This window comes from Dermacentor andersoni, chromosome 10 (assembly GCF_023375885.2).
Source record: "Dermacentor andersoni chromosome 10, qqDerAnde1_hic_scaffold, whole genome shotgun sequence".
Classification (NCBI taxonomy): Eukaryota; Metazoa; Arthropoda; class Arachnida; order Ixodida; family Ixodidae; genus Dermacentor; species Dermacentor andersoni.
This window is the reverse complement of record NC_092823.1, coordinates 1672051-1694020: the sequence shown is the minus strand read 5'-3', so window position 1 is coordinate 1694020 and position 21970 is coordinate 1672051.

Genomic DNA, 21970 nt, shown 5'->3' with positions numbered 1-21970 from the left:
TATGTGGAATACAATGACCACGCTTCTGATATCGTTCCGATCATTTCTGGCGTGCCGCAGGGCTCTGTGCTAGCGCCATTTTTGTTCATTTTATACATAAACGACATAACATACCACGTTGATGTGAAGGTGCGTCTCTTTGCGGATGACTGCGTGCTATACCAACAAATACACACTCATGCAGACCAAATAAGGTTAGACACAGCTTTGGGCAACGTCATAAAGTGGTGCAATACATGGCAAATGGCAATCAATATGAAAAAAAACTGTAGTGATGTCTGTCACAAATAAGAAAACAAAACTTAAATTCCCTTACGGTACTGGCAACGGCCTTCTCAGAACAGTAACTGAAAAGAAATACCTTGGTGTGATTATTTCTGATAATCTCAGCTCTAAAGCCCAAGTACAAAACATTACCAAAAAAGCAATGAACAGTTTATACTTCCTTAAGCGCACCTTGCGCTTTGCGACTTCAGATACCAAGTTACTCGCATATAAAGTCCTTGTCCGTCCAATCTTAGAATATGCAAACGTCGTCTGGTTTCCATATATGCAAAAAGATGTACACATGCTCGAATCAGTCCAACGAAAAGCTGTTCGTTTTATCTACCATAGATACCAGCGCACTGATTCTCCCACAGAGCTGCTTTCCTACGCAAGCCTAGACACCTTATCAAGCCGCGTCACGCTCCAGACTCAAGTTTCTTTATCAATTAATTCCTAACGCATTTAACATGGATCCTGCTACTTACATTAGTTTTAATCGTTCTAGAGAAACACGTCACAAGCATGACTTTACGATTAATGAATACTCTTGTGCTAACAACACATATTACTTTTCCTTTTTCCCTCGAGCCATAAGAGAATGGAACGGCCTAGTTAAATCTATAACTGCGCAGGATTCCTTGAAAAAGTTCGCTGAGCTCGCAGCCTCGTCAGTCTTGTCAACAATCCAGACCTGATGATCATGTTCAGATTGTATTGATTTTGTGTTGTTGCCCACTCGGTGTGTAACTGGCGTATTACTGTACTGTACTGTATACTGTTTGTATTGTTGCCCGCTTGATGTGTCACTGGCGTATTACTGTACTGTACTGTACCGTACTGTATACTGTGTTCCTGTATCTTGCTGATAAATCAATTCCTGCAACAGACCCAGTGGGACTAACAGTATGGTAAGTAAATAAAAAAAAAACAAGAAAGCGGTTGCGGGGAAACTGGATAAGCTTATGTTCAAGGTACGGTACAGTACGTTGCTGCTATTCCTGAAAAATAAGCAATATGCAAATATGTCAAGCGGGCAAACTACGCAGGGCGTGCAGAAGCAGAGCCGCATTATTTAAAGCGCACCGTGCGGCCCAGGTGACACTACGGAAGTGGTCAACCTTCAAATCAACACTTCTGTGCCTGCCGCGGTACATTTGATGCTATGGCTTAGCTAGAGGTCGCGGATTTGATCCCAAGTGCGGCAGCAGTATTTCGACGGGTGCGAGAAGAAAACGCACGTGCACTTAGATTTGTGAACACGGTAAAGAATATCAGGGTGTCAAAATTAATTCCGGAGCCCGCGGCTACAGCGTGTCTCATGAACCTATTGTGGTTTTGGCACGTACAATTCATAATCCAATTCAAGTTTAAAAATTCCGCCACGGTGGGATGTGCCATGTGAGACAATAACAATGTTCAACCCTGCTAACCCTGGCACACGTTAAAGAACATCACGGTGTCAAAATTAATCCGCAGTACGCCACTACGGCATGCCTCATAATCCGGTTATGAAATATGGCGCACAACAAAGCCTCAAGTAAACAACTCTCCCTGTGTGTTTTGTGTGCTACGGAGACAAACAGCAGTGCTGCACGCAACGTAACGTTTAACATCAACTCACCACTCTCGTGCTGGAATAAACGTTGAAGAAATTAACCTTTCGCCGTCAACATCACCGCTAATTATCGTCAATCAAAGTAAACAGCATAGAAGGCTCCGCTTACTTCGATTCCCACAGTGCGTGGGATCTACATAGTTTTTTATCGTCCTATTCAGCCCTCTTTGACTGCGCGTCTGGTGTCATTCTGCTTGAACTGCCCCACTGCTGCTATAGACCATCAGTCACACAACGACGCTTATGCTCTCCCGAAAACATACACCTGTCGGCTCAAGCCACTACGTACGTCCCCCCCCCCCCCCCCCCCCCCCCATTCTACTGTCGTGACACACTGTTACTGACAGCGTCTATGTCCCACCGCTGACATACTGCTTGAAATTTGGCCGTTCCCTATACCGTGTTCGCTATTACAGGCACTCAGACTTCGCTCCCTCTTTTTAATTTTAACTGCTTGACTCAAATTCTTCCCAGAAGCACTTCCTTGGGCGACATCTCGCCAGTGAACGATAGCGAGATATCGGCTCTTGACGCCGTCCCCCTCCACAAGAACCTCTGATTCACCAACTCTGAGAGAGGAACTTAGCAACATTATTGCACCTGATCTTCTTCCGGCACAAGTTCCTTACCTCCGCCTTTCCTGGAAACTTACGGCGACATTTTAGACCTGTACCTCCGTTCGTTAGCTCAGACATCGGCGGTCACCCATCGTATTTACATCGCAGACGCCAATCTGATATGCCCCCGGCCGTACTATGTTTGGCATGCTGGACGACAAGTGATAAACGAGAAGTCGATAAGATGTTGACTAAAGGCGATATCGAGCCATCTTACAGTCCATGGGCGTCCCATGTTGTGCTTGCCAAGAAAAAGAACGCCACTTGGCGCTTTTGTGCTCATTACAGACACGTCAAGAAAATCACACGCAAGGATCTCTATCCCTTGCAGCGTATTGATGACGCCTTGGATTGCTTGCATGGAGCCAGGTATTTTCATCGATAAACCTCCGATCAGGCTATTGGCAAATCTCAGTGGATAACATGGACCGTGAGAAAACTGCCTTCGTAAAAGCTGACGGCCTCTACCAAGTCAAGGTTACGCCGTTCGGCCTTTGTAATGCCCTGGCAAACTTCGAAAGAATGATGGACTCCTTACTTCGCGGCTATAAATGGTCCACATGCCTGTGTTATCATAGTCTTTTTACCAACTTTCACGAGTTATCTACCGCGTCTATCGGCTGTTTTTGCTGTTTTCAGACGTGCTGGCCTGCAATTAAACTCATTCAAGTGCCCCTTTGGGCGTCGTCAAAGTACCGTCTTGGCCACCTCGTCAGTGCCGCTGGCGTTCAACCGGTCCGTGACAAGATTTGCGCTGTCCAAAATCTTTCCTGTTCCGTCTTCCGCCACAGACTTAAGAAGCTTTGTTGAGCTATGCTCGTATTTCCGTCATTTTACCGAGAATTCCACCGAAATCGCTCGCCCGGCCCACTCACCGTCTTACTTAAAAAGTACGTTTTTTTTTTCGTGCGGCCCTGCTCAAACCGAAGCCTTGTACGCCCTCGTACTCTTCCACACGGCCCCCACATTGCTGCCGCATTAGGGTCCATCTGCCGCCAATGAAATGTACACGGATTCCAGTGCCCGTGGAATTGGAGCTGTACTTGTTCAATAGCACCTGCCGTGGTTGCTCAGTGGCTATGGTGTTACGCTGCTGAGCACGAGGTCGCGGGATCTAATCACGGCCACGGCGGCCGCATTTCGATGGGCGCGAAATGCGAAAACACCCGTGTACTTAGATTTAGGTGCACGTTAAAGAACGCCTGGTGGTCGAAATTTCCGGAGTCCCCCACTACGGCGTGCCTCATAATCAGAAAGTGGTTTTGGCACGTAAAACCCCACAATTTAATTTTGTTCAATGGCAGCGCAACTCAGAGCGCGTAATTGCACACGCCAGCCGCCTCCTATCACCCACGGAGAACAACTTTTCAATTACTGAACGAGAGTGCCTGTCGTTAGTTTGGGCAGTTGCCAAATTCCGACACTACTTGTACGGTCGCACGTTCACCGCGGTTACCGACCAGCACGCCTTGGCCGAAGGTACAACATCCGAGGTGGAGTTCGGAGGATTGGTGGCGGAATATTGCGACCGATTCGACGATTTATTGGCTGCGATACAGTTATCGAATTCCCTAGTCTATAATCCCTCAAGGAAGACGACGGTAATAAAACCATAGGCCTTTGGTGCAGACAGTGGGCTAACGTGTCCTGATGTGAACTCAGACGTTTATATACTCCTACATGGAGTGGCCTTCCGTGTAGATATTGTGAAATAAATCCTTCTTCCTTCGTTCCTGCTACCGGACGCACTCGTCGATTGACGGTGGAGTCCTGGCCCAGACGCCGCAAGTAACATAGCGCAGTAAGGACGAGGTACAAGTTGAAACAGGACAAGTTGACTGGCGCAGTTACTTCTATTACGATAAATAACGAACACTCCCAAACCTATTCCCTTCCAAACGCCACCTCGAGCGGCAACAACCCCGATTCTTTGAAAAAAGACATTTTGGCCAATCCCTACCGTGTTCCATGATTTGCAGCGGTGTTGGAGCCATTTTCAGAAGAAAAGGAACTTAACGGGAATGTAGATGGCCGGAGTAGTTGCCCCCACTGTAGCGAAATCCTCATGCCCACTCTGGTTACCGTCCTGTTTCTGTTGGTATTTTTTTACGTTTTTTTTTTTCAAATAGAACCAGTATCAGTGAGCTGATAAGAAGAGGTACTACACTTTGACCCGGGTCGGTCACGTCAACGTTCCCATCGCCCTCTCTTTGTCGACGTTCCAAGCGCTTGCTTTCCTTCCGCTCGCCGGTGGTGACGGTCCCGTCGAAATGTCACGCGTCTCTAGTTTCCTTCGGCTCCTCGAGGTTGCGGTCCCGTCGTCTACGCGAATGTAGGTATACATCAGGACAAATAAGTTTTTACCTTTGTTCGAAATTCTGTGCCACGTCTATGTCGTGCGCTAAACAGCTTCGCTGGCCATCCACCTTCGCAGAGTGGAATGACTCATGATCTTTTTTTGCAAAACATCACTCCAAGAAATTGTCTTGGCCTGACATCCCAAGAACCATATTTTCTGTGGGTCGTCGTCTAGTTGTGTCCAAATTACTCCGTGATCATTTGCGCCGACATGTGCGACTCACCATGTAGTGCTGCTTGCCGGGCCTTGGTGGGGTGACACCTGGCTGTATGGGCCTCTGCGGCCGCGTAGACATGGCGCCTGCGTAACACCCAGATTTTATTGGTTCCAGAAAAAAAGAAGTAATTACATGACAAATATACAGACGAGGGTCCCAAAGTAAAAGAACTGTAGTGGGACCCTCGGTTAATAATAACATTGATGCTCGCTCACTGCTGCTCACTTTAAAGAAACATCGTTGAATAATTCAATGAATCAAAGCTGATTTTGCCTTGCAAGAAATGCACTGTAAAGCTTATATATGTCACCCGACAATAAGCTATTGTATCACACCTAGCCAACGCTACAACATCCATACGACTGACGTAACAAACATGACAGCAGTCAAACGGCCTGGGAGTACGCAAAATTACGGTTTCGAAATGATTATTAGATACCAGTACTTTGAAATGTACTGTCGAACATTATTTCCCTTACCAGCATTTAATACACTTGCGTGGTTATGTTTTTGGTCGCCATGTGACTGGAACAGCTATTAATGTCGGGTTTTGATGCATATAAACAGGCATACTACAATGCTCATTTAGTTCTTGACTTTACCTTCCATCTTTAAATCATGTACCAGCTTACTGCTAAGTCAGATGAAGCCAAGAAGCAAAGAGCAGGAAGTACAGACATAAATGCGAAACTGGACAGTATACTAGCATACAAATAGTAGCGGTATACTAGCAAGACACGTACTAAAAATCAATGCAAGGACTAACAATAAAATGGAGCAGGCGCTGAAACTGTCAATCACAAGAATATATCGTAGAAGGGTTTAAAAGAAATGGTAGAAATATCGATGTCATGGCTACATAATAATTCATTTAAGAGTGTGGGGTTCATTAGAGTGGCTTGTTGGGCTAGTGGGTACATTGTTATACTAGGAGAATGCCAGCAAACTTGAGAGTAGAAAAAAAATCAAGAGGCAGACATAGACAAAGAGACAGGAAAGTGGAAGGTGAGCAGCCACCTTCCTGTCTCTTTGTCTATGTCTGCCTCTTGATTTTTTTCTACTCTCAAGTTTGCGGGCATTCTCCTAGTATAAGAGTGGGGGGCGCCGGAATACAGGCACTTGGTTCCTATACTATAGTTTCTGCGGCAAAAGTGTATATATACTCCAGCGCTCAGGGATATCAGTTTCGAAAGCATGCGTATTAACTTGAAGTTGTGCCAAGTGAATTAAGAAGTTACAAATTTAACCGGTCGGTCGGTCTGTCGCCGAACATGTGTTGCGTGCCCGGATGACGTTCGGGCTACAAACGACCGAAAAGATGTCGTTGTCTTGTTTGCCAAGCGACGAGGAGCAGCGCGAGAAATGGAAGCGCGCCATAATGCGGCAGGACAGACACGGTTTTAACTTTGAATGCAAATATGCGCATTTGTGCGCAAAACTTTTGGACGCCTCGGACATCATCACTGCCTACAATTTCGATACAAACTGCGGCGCCGTGTCTCTGGAGCACGAAAAGCCGACGGTGAAGCCTAACGCCGTAACAAGGATTTTTGAAGGCCTTCCAGCGTATCTCACGAAACACAAAAGTCGGCCTCGCTCATCGGCAGTTCGACCCCCACGCGCACGGCGTGCTTGTTCTCCGCGCGCCGCAGACCGAGCCGCCATCGCCGGCTCCCCTCGCACATGCAGCACGAAGCGTGGGCGTGTTATCGCTCTTGGACTTTGCACGGAACCTCATGGCGACGCCGACAGCAAAAACGCGCTTTGAGTGTCCATATCATCGTTATCGTAATAAAAAGCTGGTGTGGTACTAATTGCAGTTGACAGTTCACTGAAATGTGTTAGGCGCAACTACATGGAAAGTCTACAGGAGTCAATTTGGCTTGAATTTTGCCAAACGCGTTGTAAAAAACTGTTAATCAGTACAATCTATGTACAGCCAAATATTTCCCCTGTCTTGATTGTTGAGGTCATCTTTTCTATCTGAAGTGTCTGATCTTCCCGTAGCAAGCACAGATTAATCATTTTCAGTGAATTTGATACACCCAGAATTGATTGGAACGCGCTTACATATTCTCATTACAATCAGTAATAGAGAAAAACGCATCCTGCTGTTGGAATTTCTGTCTTGTTCACTTGAGCAGCATAACTTGATCGCCATTTCCTGTGGCAACATATCAGACCTTTGCCTCTCGAATGATTAAGTTATAGATGTCTCTCGTTCTGGCATTTATTTCCCTCGTGCGTTCCGATAAGTATCGCCGCCACTAAAGATAACTGCCTCTGTGTCAGACCTAAGGAAGAGCTCCTCTAGTGGCCTTAGTGAATCCTCTAGCTTTGCTTTCAAGCATGATTATCTTGCTTTATGGGTATTCTTGTACACCACCGATTTGTCCACTGGTCAGACCAATGTTGATGACTAGGTAGAGTAATTTACCAAACTTGTTTTGAACAGTATGCTTACATACATTCTCCACTACAGTCGGAAACGCTCGAAATATTCCCACTCAGTAAAACTTGAAGCAGCGCGATTACGAGGACAGTAATCGAAAACAAACTGAGCAGGACGAGCGCAGCACTGCCGACTGGAAAACTTATAGAAAGATTACCCACCACTTGGACTTTATACGGAACATCACGGCGACGCCCACGGTGACGGTAAAAATGCGCTTTGAGTCATTTAAACAAAACTCTACCAATAACTAGGAAGGTTGAAAGGCATGCGCAATGCCTACAAGTAGAAGTGCTTATCCAGAAAAATTATCTCAAGTTTTGTTAGGTCGCTTCACGCTGTGCTAGCACATTTATCTCCTGCTTTGGTGTTGTAGTGAGCTTCTACAATTTTTCTTTCTCTTCACGGGCAGCAGCGGCATTGCATGACCCACTTCTAAGCTTGAATCCTGTTTGCACAGCTGTCCTCGTCGGCCGCCGTTTCTTCGGTCATCGTCTTCGTGGTACCATACGCCACCTCGCTTCCCTGGACGGCGATGAATCATCCACAGGGGGTAAATCTTCGACTGCGTAGCCACATCGTGGTCTGCTGCTGGCATCGGCAAAATCCCCACTGGAGATCGCTGCTATCGCTGCGCGCCCTATCAACAAGCTGACATCGACGCCTGCTCTTCACTGGCAGCAGCGGCATTGCATGACCCACATCTAAGCCTGAATCCTCTGTTTGCGCAGCTGTCCTCATCAGCCGCTGTTTCTTCGGTCACCGTCTTCGTGGTGCCATAGGCCACCTTGCTTTCCTCGACGGCGCTGAACCATCCACACGGGGTAAATCTGCGACAACCTAGGCACATCCTGGTATACTGCTGGCATCGGCAAAATCAACACTGGAGATCGCTGCTATCGCGGCGCGCCCTATAAACAAGCCGACATCGATGTGTGCTCTTCACTGGCAGCAGCGGCATTTCATAAGCCCCACATAAGAACTGAAAACTGGACGAGTTGGTGTCTATTCATTATTAACTAAAGCGCGACAGATAGACAACGGACAAGAATGAAGCGCTGTGTGTTCACTTCGTTCTTGTCCATTGTATTTCTGTTGCACTATAGTTAATGAATTCATGAGGCTGCACAGGAGAACAATGATACTTCCGCCCAAGGGCCCGATTTCACATCCAAATTCGTGCGAGCGCACGTGCAAGCACACCCACACACACACACATAAATATTGCAAGGGTGCATAGCATGAAGCAGTATCAACAAGATGACACTAGAGGCGGGTAAGGACTAACTTTCAACTGAGGTTCATTGTAAAAATGTGGCGAGATATACAAATTACCAGAAAAAAATAGACATCATTGAAGGCTAGATAAAAATTGGTTTTTGATGCAGCCAAATCTAAATAAAAATGCTACAGAAAGAAAATACACAAAAATTCCAAGTGCAGAAAATAATCATTACAATTTTCAATCCTGCATGCCAGCCCCTTTCAAGAAACACTGTTCTTATTCCAATAGACAGACTGACAGCTTGCTTATGTAAGCACACACTTCCAGTTACATGCTGTTGAAAAAAAAAACGAGTTTCTTGGAAGGCAGCCACATGCGCACTTGGAGATCACGATGTCTTTTTTTTTTTCAGGACTTGTATATTTATATGTATTTTCTCCCTTTCACGTTTTTATGTTTGGTTTCATCAAGTACTAGTCTTTAACAGGTTTATTGCTGTACTACTTTCCAATAACCTTTATAATCACTGAATTTTCACAATAAACCTTTTAATTAGAAGTTAGCGTACCGTGTTTTTACTCCTTCACACTACACATTATTGCTACATTGGCCATATAAAAGATTTTATAAGGTACACAGAAGCATCATAAGGGCCATTAAAATGACTTGTTGCAGTCTAATATAATGAAGAATAGCCTAGCTGCAAACGGCACCAGAGAACACATAGGAAGAACAAGAAAACCAAGAGGATCTAACAACCAAAAGTTTAATGTACACACCGAGTAAATGCTGGCTGACAAACAATAAACCGAACATACACAAAAAGAAGCGAAAATTAATGTGTTTCCTGACCGGAAATGCATCCATTTCTAACAGAGGCCACGCTGACAAGATTCTCCAAGCATTTTTAAATCTGCAGCTTCCGTAATTTGTCTAGGCAGTCGATCTGCAGAGAATGCTAGCTTCCTCTACACTGTACTCTCAGATGTCGAGAGGGCATTGTATAGGAAGAAGTTAGCATTCTGTGGACATCGGCTGCCTAGAGAAATTCGGGAAGCTGCAGATACAAAGACACTCAGAGAATATTGCGTCGTCAGCATGGCCTCTGTTACACTGTCGGAGATGGATGCGTTTCCTGTTAGGATCTGTATGGACACACATCAGTTTTTGCTACTGCTTTTGGTGTAACCTCGATTTATTGCTTGTCAACCAGCGCTTACTCGGCATGTTCAATAAACTTTCATTTGTCAGTACGCCTCATGATCGTCTTGGTCTCTAGCAAAAAGGTGTTCATTCTTTTTACAGTGAAGATGTATATGCCTAGGCGAAACACTCGTGGTCCGATCTCAAGAAGCCTAGTGTAGGGGTATGAGCCTTTAGGGGGGTGTGATCCATTGCATTCGCTTAATGATGGACGGAGAAATACCTTCTTGGGTAGACATAGAAATGCGTAAGCATTTAAAAAATATACATTTATCTACGTGTTATTGCAGGGAAGGGACACAGGGGGGGGACGGGGTTAAGACAAGATCATGATTTCCTAATTATGATGTCGTTTCATTCATAAGTGATGTCGTTTCTCTCTCGCAGCAGAGCGAGCGTGCAGCAGTCTCTCTCCGACTTCCCAATAGGTTCAAAAATGTGTCTCTGTACTTAAATAAAATGTGCAGCCCCGGTGTGACATTTGGTAACTACAATGCATAACCGAGTCATAAATACTATGATTAACGCATTACAAAACATAAATGCGTAACATAATTCCGAAAGACTTTGATGGACCAGCTGGATTAACACAATGAACCACTCATTGCATCCTCCATGATGGTGATCTTGCGAAGCGCGATATGTGGCTTTCCAAATATACCATGTGATAAACCCAAGCCAAACGTGTGCATAACCTCATTAAGAAACACAGACATAACCAATAATATAGAAAGACTTGAATAAACCGTCAGAATTAACCTAGTGATAAACACCGGGGTCGCACAATTAAAGTTCGCTGGTTTAGCATTCTGTACAGGGTGTATGGGCAGTAATTTTTTTGTTATTGTTTGCTAAGTATTGCTTAATGTTGTCCCAATAAAACACGTTCGGTTAGTTCGTGCATTGTATTGGTTCTGTTTTTTCTCGTTTTTTCTTAATGTTGTGCCCTTCTCCCTTTGTCACTTTTTTATTCCGCCTCACCTAATACTCCTACCTCGCAGCCTGCGAGGTATATAAATGAAAAAGTATATAAGCACATGTCACTCATTCATCTGCATTCGCCTTGCGCCATTCCTTGCTCAAGGAACGTCACTGTGTTGATGCATCGCAGTGTGCATCTATATTAACTGCCGTTTGCATATTGGTATAGTGTGTCAACAGTGTAGCGCATAAAGATTACATGACAATAAGGTTGTGACCTATGCGGTGCACAAGCGAACGTTGCAAAAGATGACATGTGGGATTTTTGAAAATAAATCAAATTGTATATATCGCAGATAGATTAACAGCATTTAATGTCCAATTGACAAATACTTCACTTCGCATAGATTCCAACACATACACTGAATCTGCAGTTCTCTTTTTTTTTCCTTAGCAATGTGGTCGTTACTGCATGGCCACATTGTAGATATGAAAGCAAAGTTCAATAATTCGTTTGTTGCAATATAAAAATATGCGTACATTACTGCGATTGCAACACCAGAACTTGATACAAGCAAGCACACTATAGGATGCAGACAAATGCTCAGGACAAGCTCCAGAATGTTTGCATCTTGATACTTATGAAAGTGAACAGTTTCATTCCATTGCTGTCAATGAGAGGGACAAAGAAAACTTAATTGTGTTCGTGGAACAAAAACGCATTGATAAGCTTAGAGGTATAGGCATTGCTCAACCCTTTTGAAATGCATTATTATGCCTTGCTATCGACATTGAAGCAGCCTTTCGACAGCAAGAAAAGGAATCAGTTTTTCCAGCTCTGAATACTGAATTGCAGACAATGCAAGCAGGCATAAAATTCTGCCAATATCTGTTCAGGAATACTAAATTGAATAAACATTGACACTTTCATTTGTACTTTCTCTAGCTGAGCAATCTAGTTTGAAATGACTCCCATAAGCATGTCGTAACAATGTTCATCTAATACAGGTTAAATGCATCATTACCTTAAAGAATATGGATTGCTATAAATTACAGTGATGAAACTATAATATCTAACAACATTAACAATATGATAATAATAATATTTGTTTCCACAAAACAGGCTAACCGTGAGCGGCGTTCGAGCGTGAGCAGAGAGCTGAAAAACCCTACCGCAAGTGCGCCTGCCATGGGCCTACGATCCTGCATTATGGATAGCGGGAATTGATATGGTCTTGTTAGAAGTTCGGAGTATACCACCAGCGCGAGACACAGGACAACCATGTGGACGAGAAGCGTGTCTTTTAGAATGCTACGTTACAACTTACAAGTTTCCACAAAAGTGATGGTAACTGCTCAAAACATTTCATACGTCGGCTCTTGCGCATTTAGAAATATTTAGAGAAGACTCCCATATATATATTCACAGCACACGCACGGTGATGGACGAACCAGGCTAGCGCTTAGGTTGAATTTCACAACACAAAATTTTCATTGCACGTCTAGTAATCACATAGATCATTTGCGGCTTCGTTCAGGGGCGCACGCGGGCTTTCGGGCTGGTGCTTGTTGTTTTGTTTGGCGCAAGAATATGGCTAGGAGCAGGCACCGCATATACGCAATCACGAGTAATATACAACCATCATTTCTCCAGAAGCTTACGCCGAGCACGGGTAGTGCGAGGATCTTGTTGGGCTGACACAACGACTTCGTGGCAGCTGAATTCCGAATACTGCATATGCGATGAGGGTAGCTATAAGGACTTGTCGATAGGTCATCTTGTAGATTGTTGTAGCGGAGGTAGAATCAAACGGTCATAGAAGGCACATGAGACAACACAGAGCGCTGAACCACCTGCGAACAGCTGTTTACGTGCGCCATGCGGCACTGAACTTCAGAAACCGCTGTTGCGCACTACAAAACAAAACGATCTTAACACGTTTTCAAATTACTAAACGTTCATATTATTTGCTCCTAATCAAGAAATGTTAAAATTATTATGTAAACGTTTTATTCATTACAATAAAAAATCATGTAGTGTGTGCCACGAAACTTGGCAATAAGCAACCCTGGGCGTCATACCGATCGCATTGTTGAAATCGCAATAATGTGAAACGGGCCCTCTAAAAATCGTAATGCGATGCGTGCGACTGAATCGATTTTCGTCGTTCCAGTCGCAGCATGTGAAACAGCCTTAACTGGGGTCACCTGGACGACGGGCGACGAATTCGCGGCGAATGGGACTTGACACAGGATGGGACTTGATACAGGCTCGGCGTGGAGGTTGGTCTCGGTTTGCGGCTGGATATGGCAAAAACTGCTGTCTGGATGAGGGCTGTTCCAGAACGGCATCGAGGACCAGCGGTTGCGACAGTATCGGGCGACGTGACCAACGCGGCGACAATTGAAGCAAATAGGTCGGCCACCTGGTGCTCGCCACTTGGCCATGTTGCGAGAACCTCGGGGGATCCTTTCATTTAGAGCAGGCACTCGGGACGTTCGGTTGGCTGGGCAGGGTGCACACTCAGAGTGTCTACCCAGTTGGCATTTCCAAATTCCCTGGGTGTTCTAGATTTTTCATGAGTGCCCTTGCAAAATTCCCTGGGGGATACAGAACTATTTTATGTCAAGACTGGCTGAAGCCACATCGCCTGATGCTGTCATTCTCTAGTAAACATATGAAAATTTTTTTTAAAAAAACTACTTAATCCAATTTGAATACTAAGGAGTAGGGTTTTGTAATTCAAAACGAGAATAGAAGGGAGCGGTTAGTAATATGCAAAGCAAATGTCTTCTAAAAAATTGCAAATCGAGTCGGACATTCTCAAATATGAATAAAAAGGAGATGCATACAGAAGCAAATATTTTCGAATACGAGCTATTTCTATCAACTGATAGCAAGCTCAGTGGTATGAGGCCCGAACTTTGTCACAATTGAGATTCTCCCTCAACAGCTGGTGTGTCAACCTCAACTGTCCTGACATACTCTCAACCCGCGCACGACGCCTCAGTGTTGTGTTTGAATGCTTTAAAGAGTTTATTTTGGTTTGGATGAGAGACACTTGCAGCTCGGCATTAGCCAAAACTTAATTTTTTGAGCGCTGGCTCCTTCAAAAGGGCGGCAGCAAGCTTCCTTTCCTGTTTATTCCTCAATGCGTAGGTCATTTCTGTTCTTGTTTTCCTTCCGCCACTCGTTCGCCCCACGGACCCTCTGAAGCATCTTCTTGGTCAGTTGCACAGTCCACGACCGATTTTCCTAACTCCCTAGGGGCCGTGAAAACATCCGAAAAATTGGCCAGTTGGAAAAAATAAATGCATTTCATTTACTGCCCTCAAGGGCTCAAACCCCCACAGGTGCATTCGAAAACGCTCTGAAGGCCTGTCGGTACACGTGTTAGGCATATCGGTGCTCGTACTGTGACAGGAAATATCGGGTGCATGCGTGTATAATTGAGGAATGCATACTGTGTCCCGTGGCAATAGCCCCTTCCCAAGCTTGTAATGCTTCACTGCAATACTATTACGTATGCTTCACCAAGTAACATTTCTGTGCGAAGGCGACGTTGACTTTCGGGAAAATGCATTATGCAACGCACCATGCTTTCCAAGCTTCTAAGCCAATCGTGAGGACCACAAAGGCGGAGTCCGTGCTATTACTTACAGTAGGGAACTCTTTCAATAAAAAACACGGCACCCAACGGCAAGAAGCTTCACAGCGAACGTCGAAGCAGGTAGGCCTAGCGCTGGCGCAGTGGTGGCTACGGCTGCCAGCGGATCTGCGAGGGAGACGCCGGTTCGAGGCGGCGCGGTAATCAAAATGGCAGCGGTGGTGGCTTTGATTAATGCCGTTTCGGACCTGCGGTCACGGCAACACGTCCGCAGAATCGGAAGACGAAGAGTTCTTGCGTCAGAAATACAGTGACTTTATGCGGTACGAGGTGGTGCCGCGAAGCCGTCCAAATTACCAGAAATACGGAAAGTGGGTCGTTGACTGTACACTGGCAACTTCTCCAGCGGACGACAGGGCGTCAAAGACGATTCCTTACGATTCCTGTGTTACTCGAGCCAGCATTACCTCGACTTTCGACCCTCTCAATAAAATGACAGCTAGTTTTCCCTGACAGACGCACAAATTCCCTGAGTTTTCTGAGTTATTCCGGACTACTCAAGATCCCTGAGAATTCCCGGTTTTCCCGATATTCCCGGTTGGTAGACACCCTGACACTGACTGCAAGCCTACATTGGCGAGTTCTTGGCGCACATTCACCTGAACAAGGAGAACTATAGGAGCGCGTGTATCCTTGACAGGTGGATACAGACCCCTGGGACATATGTTTCCAGCTCACGGAGCTCAATCTTCGTCAGCCCCTCTGAAGGCTGCTGCTGCCGCGCAGTAGAGTCCTGTCGGTCTTCACAATACGATGCTGAAGCCGTATTGAGAAGCCGTGCAAATGACTAATAGATGCCACGGTTTTCCACGTGCTCAAAACGCTTGCACTCCGTGATAACGTCATTAACGTCGCTGCTGCTGCTCTTTGCTTTTTGTGTTGATCTGCGTAATTCTACGAGATGCCCACTACTTCCGAGTTAGCGAAAGAACTTCACATTCTCCGTTCTGAACTCGCAGAAATGCGTCAAAGTCTTAGTGTGTTTAATGAACTGTACGAATCTGCGAAGGCAAGAAATGACAACCTTCAAGAAAACAAATCCTTGAGAGACGATAATAAGTCTTTGATTGATAGTAACAAAAGCCTTTCACGAGTAGCTGACCTTGAGCAGTATTCCAGGCAAAATAACGTAGAAATCAAAGGTATTCCAAAGACTGAAAGAGAAAGCTGCCTAACAATTATCCAGGCTTTGGGTGACAAGACTGGGTGCCCTGTCTCTGCTAGTGACATTGACATTGTTCACCGTGTGCCTGCCAAACAGGGAACCAACATTATCGCGCGGTTCTGCTCGCGAACAAAGAAGGCTGACTTTGCTTCCAAAGCGCGTAAACCAACACTCACAACAACTGCAGTAGGGCTATCACATAAACCCCCCACTTCTATTTTTGTTAATGATCACCTCACACCCGATAATAAGCGGCGTTTTGCGCAGGCGCTAGAGCTCAAGAGGCCTAAAGAATGGAAATTTCTATGGATCGATAACTGTGCCATTAAGGCCAGAAAGTTGGAAAAAAGCCGTGTTCATCGCATATGTAGTGTGAATGATCTGTCAGTCTCCAAATTTTTTCGATCATACCGTCCTCGACACGCCAATCTACAAGAATTCGTCAAGCTGAATCAAGCCGACGTCATAGCACTACAGGAAACCAACACGCAGAACGTCCAACTGCAAGGATACGCCACATATGCACAAACCCGACGAACTGCCATACTGGTGAAGAAAACTCTGACAGCCCAAAAACATGACATAGAGAACACCCAGACCGAACACACCTTAATCGAGGTTTTACCGGAACGAAAGACGCATCGAAGCCTATTCATGGCCAGCGTGTACAACCCGCCTCGCGACCAGCTACCGGACTTCGGTCACTTTGTACGGGAAATCAGGAAATCCACGAATCGACACCAACTCGTCATAGTGGGAGACTTCAACGCCTCGCACACGGCATGGGGCTATCATACCACCACAAAGAAGGGTGCTAGAGTGCACGATGCCGCACAACAACACAGACTCACCCTCTGGAATGATCCCCTCCAGACCACGAGAATTGGAAACAGCGTCTCCAGGGACACAAACCCCGATCTTGCCTTTACTGCGGACGTCCCCTGGGAAGAGTGGAGTCGACTCCAGGAAACCTTAGGTAGCGATCACCATATTCTCCAATTAGATGTAGCACACACCCGTAAACAGACCAAGACCGGAATTGCACGACTAACCGATGGCAAATCCTTCAGGGACAAGCTAGATTCCGGAGCAAGCATAACTGACATTGACGAGTGGCTCAAAAATGTATTAGACACAGCAGAACGTCACACCAAGATCATACAACTCGATGCCAATACACCCGCGGTCGACGCGCACCTCCTACATCTCCGGGAGGCTAGAAGTGGCCTCCTGAAGAGATGGAAGCGACAAAAGCTTAGCAGAAAGCTACAAACACGTATCGCTCTCCTTACCAAGCAGGCTCAAGACTATGCGGACCACCTCGTCAGGCAGAACTGGCACGCTTTCTGTGACAAGCTACAGGGGACTCTGAGCACGAAGAGGACCTGGCACCTCTTACGCGCACTCCAGGCCACTGAACCCACCAAAACGAAACAGAAGCAATATCTTCATAGTCTTATCCATAACCACGCCGCATCAGATGAACACCTCCTGCGAGAAGTACAAAAGAAACTATGCGGAGACGCACCCTCTACCGCGTCAACTCGCAGCAAAGAATACTCTGGAAAACCGAACCCAGAACTCGACCGACCCTTCACGCAGGCCGAAATCCACGTAGCCCTATCCAAGCTGACTAGAAATACTAGCCCTGGTAAAGACAGGATCGTTAACAAACACCTACGCAACCTACCGCAGCAGGTCACCGAGGCTCTCCTCCGTTACTACAATGAGTGCTGGTAGAAAGGAGAACTGCCTGCTGTGTGGAAGCACTCGGACATCACCATGATCCCCAAGGCCAACGAACCTCTCACCTTGGAGAACCTACGCCCGATCTCCGTCACCTCTGCGCGGGAAAGCTTTTCGAACATATAGTGCACGACCGCATTACCCAGTACCTGGAAGACAACGACCACCTACCAGACACCATGTTCGGTTTCAGGCAGCACCTCTCAACACAGGATGTACTCTTACAACTAAAAGAAGGTCTTCTAGATCACTTAACAATCGAAGCAAATACTCCATAGTGGCAATAGACGCCAAGAGAGCCTTTGATAACGTTAGCCACGACGCGATCCTGAACAATATCGAAGGCACCGGCTGCGGCACCAGGACCTACGCATACGTCGAAACTTTCTGATAAACTGCACGGCAACAGTCGGAATCTGCAACATCCGCAGTGAAAGCTTCCAACTTCCAACAAAGGCACCCCGCAAGGGTCGTTCATCTCAACGCTGCTCTTTAACGTAGCTATGATCAAGCTACCCCCACTCCTCGAGACCATACCAGAACTGCGTCACACGATGTATACTGATGACATCATGCTCTGGACCAGAGCTACGAAGGTTGGAAGGCAAGAAAGTAGCTTACAAGAAGCCGTCGACACCATCGAAGGCTATCTCCGAAACTGCGGCCTCCGCTGCGCCCCAGCGAAGTCTGAACACCTCGTCCTGAAAGCAAGAACGAGAGGCCGACCACCCAACTACGAAGACCCCGACCCCAGCATCACACTTAATGGCACAACTCCGAAAGTCGACACCATGCGAATGCTTGGACTCCACATCCACAAAGACAGATCGGGAGCTGCCAGCCTACCGAGACTACAACGCACCCTTTCGCAACTAACGCACTTCGTCAAAAGGATCTCAAGCCAAAGAAGCGGGCTCAAGGAGCAAGGCAGTCTAAGAATAATACAAGCGCTCCTCACCAGTCGCATCACATACGGCACGCAGTACCTGGCTTTAAAGAACGCTGAAATAGACAAGCTGAACATCATGATAAGGAAGGCAATCAAAGTCGCCCTGGGACTCCCCGCTATGGCCTCTACATCACGTCTCCTTAAGATGGGCGTCCACAACACGTGGCAAGAGCTCGCCTAAGCGCACAAGAACAGCCAGCTGGAACGACTCAAGCTCACGCCCACAGGGAGATCAGTGCTCCGACACGTAAACTACAGCGAGACGTATGTCACAGACACGGACAAGAGCGAATACCACCGGACGTTCGCGAGTGCATTTGCATCGCACGTGTGCCGCGCAACATGCATCCCATATATCACAAGAGTAGAAGACAGGCTAGAGCCAACGCCATCAAACGAAGTTTCAAGCATGACCCGAATGCCCGCTACACCGACGTGGCCAAGTATCCGCATCGGAACGCGTACGCTCTGAGCGTCGTAGACTCTCAAGGCTCCGAGCTAGCATCGGCAACCATCAAGGCACGCAACCCGGAAACGGGTGAAGAAGCGGCAATCGCTCTCGCCACCACCACATGCACAGACGCAGCGGTTATATTCACCGACTCTCAGGCCGCCTGCAGAAACTTCTTGAAGGGCCGCATCTCGGCCGATGCACTCAAGATACTAAAAAGACGAAGCACTCCGCTCCCGTACACCTGCGTAACGTGGGTACCCGGACACGAGGGACTAGAGGGGAACGAAGCGGCCCACACCGCTGTCCGCGAGCACGACAGCCGGGCTCCTCTCTCCCCACGCGCTCTCGGACCCGTGACAGAAGAGGGGGAGGCCGTACACACCAACTATTCGGCCATATTGCAACATTACAGGCTCGAGAGTCGAGTGTACCCTCCACCGCACCCTAAACTCGACAAAGAAAGCCTAATCCTTAGACGCCTGGAAAGTAATACATACACGCACGGAACGATAATGCATCGCCTCTAACCGACGCTCCACGGCTACGTCTGCCCACTTTGCAACGTACCCGACACTCTGGCACACTTGCTCCTGGAATGCCCGTGGCAGGAAGGCAGCGAAATGCAACCAGAAACGCACGCAAAACGAGAAATAGAAACAAACGACCTATTCGAAACGTGGGAGGCCAAGCTGACCCTCGGGGACCTGGAAGACCAACGACAACTCGTCGCCAGGGCCAAGAAAGCAGTCGAAGCCAGAGGATTCCTGGACTAAGGAGACTTGCCACCTTAGGTGATACCCGGCCTCGCTCGGGACACTGTTTCGTTTAATACACGTTTCTCTCTCTCTCTCTCTTGCTTGAATTAACGTCTAATTCATCATGGCTGACCCAGGTTTTACTCCTGACGAAGCAAAAGCTCTAATTCAGGGAAAAACAACCCACTTTATCCTTAATACATTGGAACATCCGCAGTATTCGTAGGCATCATGATGATCTCATCGCTCTTCTTTGCAGTCTTGATCATGCGTTCTCTTTCGCGTGGTTATCTGAAACGTGGTTATCATCTCATGACGGGAATCCATACGGTCTTTCAGGCTACATTCCTGAATATTGTCATCGTGAAAATTATCGTAGTGGCGGTTCGGCCATTCTAGTAAAATCTTCATTGTCATATAAACGTCACCATGATCTTATTTTTTTTCATCATTGCCTCTGTTAATCAGTATGGCTAGAAGTAGAGAGTATTAACCTGCAGCTGCCTACCAAACGTAACATCACATTTGCATGCACTTATCGTTCACCTTCTTCCTCTTACATCGAATTTTGTAAAGAACTTGAGCAGTTACTAAACACAGTCATGAAAACAAGGATATTGTGATATGTGGCGACAATAACATCAACATTATCAGCCCTGACAGTCAATGTTGCTCTGAGTACTTACGTACTTATCTTAGCTGCGGTCTCTCCTCACAAATTACAGCTCCAACGAGGTGTGAAATAGGCGCACCTAATACCTTAATTGACGATGTACTGTCTAGCATACCTACTGATCTTAGCACAGCTGGATAAGTGCAATATGCCGTAACAGACCATTAACCTATATTTTTTTGCATAGGTTCCGTAACGCCTTCTCAAACAGCAAAATATATCCGGACTGTCTTTGATTATAATAAATTCACTGGTATGATTCGTGCAATCGACTGGCCTGACGTGCTTGAAGAGCAATGTGGCGAAAGGGCTTTTGAATCTTTTTTTGCAAAAATATCCGAATTCTCCAACTTATGTACAAGTAACACTACTGTGACACGGTGGTTTAGCTCGCCAAGAAAGCCTTGGATTAGTGATACTTTATTCGGTCCATGAAAAAAATAGATAATCTTCGTAAGAAACTTAAAATCCAGCCATTCAATAATGTGTTGCGATTGCGCTTCCACACATATTCAAATGTTGTAACAGGCACTTTAAAAAATGCCAAGCATAAATACTACAAAAACAAAATAAGAAAAAATTGAAATGATACCAGACGAAACTGGTAGGTTATTAAAGAATTCTTAAACATCAGTACAACTAAAAATGACATATCGTGTGTGAACCACGATTCTGCTGATATTACTGGCCCTCAAGACAGCTAATGTTTTCAGTGACCATTTTAGTATTGCAGACGGTATTCAGCCTGATTCAACGTTGCTTAGTCTTCCGCGCTGTACTCATTCATTTTACCTGTTCCCCACAACATCGCTAGAAGTATGTAACATTATGAATTCTCTTAAAACAACTGGTCCGGGCCTCGATTTGATACGCCCCTCTAGCATTAAGCTTGTGTCTAACGAAATCTCACCTGCGATAGTGCATATAGCAAATAGGCTATTTATAGATGGCATATCGCCTCAAGACAGGTAATATAATCCCAGTATTTAAAAAAGGTGACCATAAGTGCACGAGTAATTATCGTCCTATCTGCATTTTGTCTTTCTTTAGTAAGGTCATCGAAAAACTTATACATAATCGCTTAACTAAATACTTATCCTAATTTAATCTTTTAACTCCTGATCAATTTGGTTATCGTGACGATTTTTCAACTGAATTAGCGCTTATTACTTTTACTGAGAGGGTTAAATTAGCCATCGATGAAGTTCTCTTAGTTGGTGCTCTCTATATTGATTTCACCAAGGCGTTTGATACAATTAACCATCGTATTCTTTTAAGTAAACTTGAATCGTATGGCATTTCTGGGCCGCCTTTACAAATCCTTCGCAACTACCTAATTGACCGACAATATATGGTCGAAGTTAATGGTGTCTTCTCCTCATCAAAAACTGCAAATACAGGTGTCCCTCAGGGATCAATACTTGGGCCACTTTTATTTCGCATATTCATTAATGACTTGCCAGAAATATTAACAATGCGCAGTGCCTTCTTTACGCTGATGACACCACTATTTTCGCATCTGATAAAAATTTATTTGCATTGCAGGATAAACTTAGCGCTGACCTAAAGAATGTTCATTCATGGTGTGTAAAGAACAAGCTAACCATAAACCCATCGAAGACAACATTTATGGTATTCCATTCTTCAAAATCTTTGCACGTTGACTCTATTGTAGTGTCTCTAA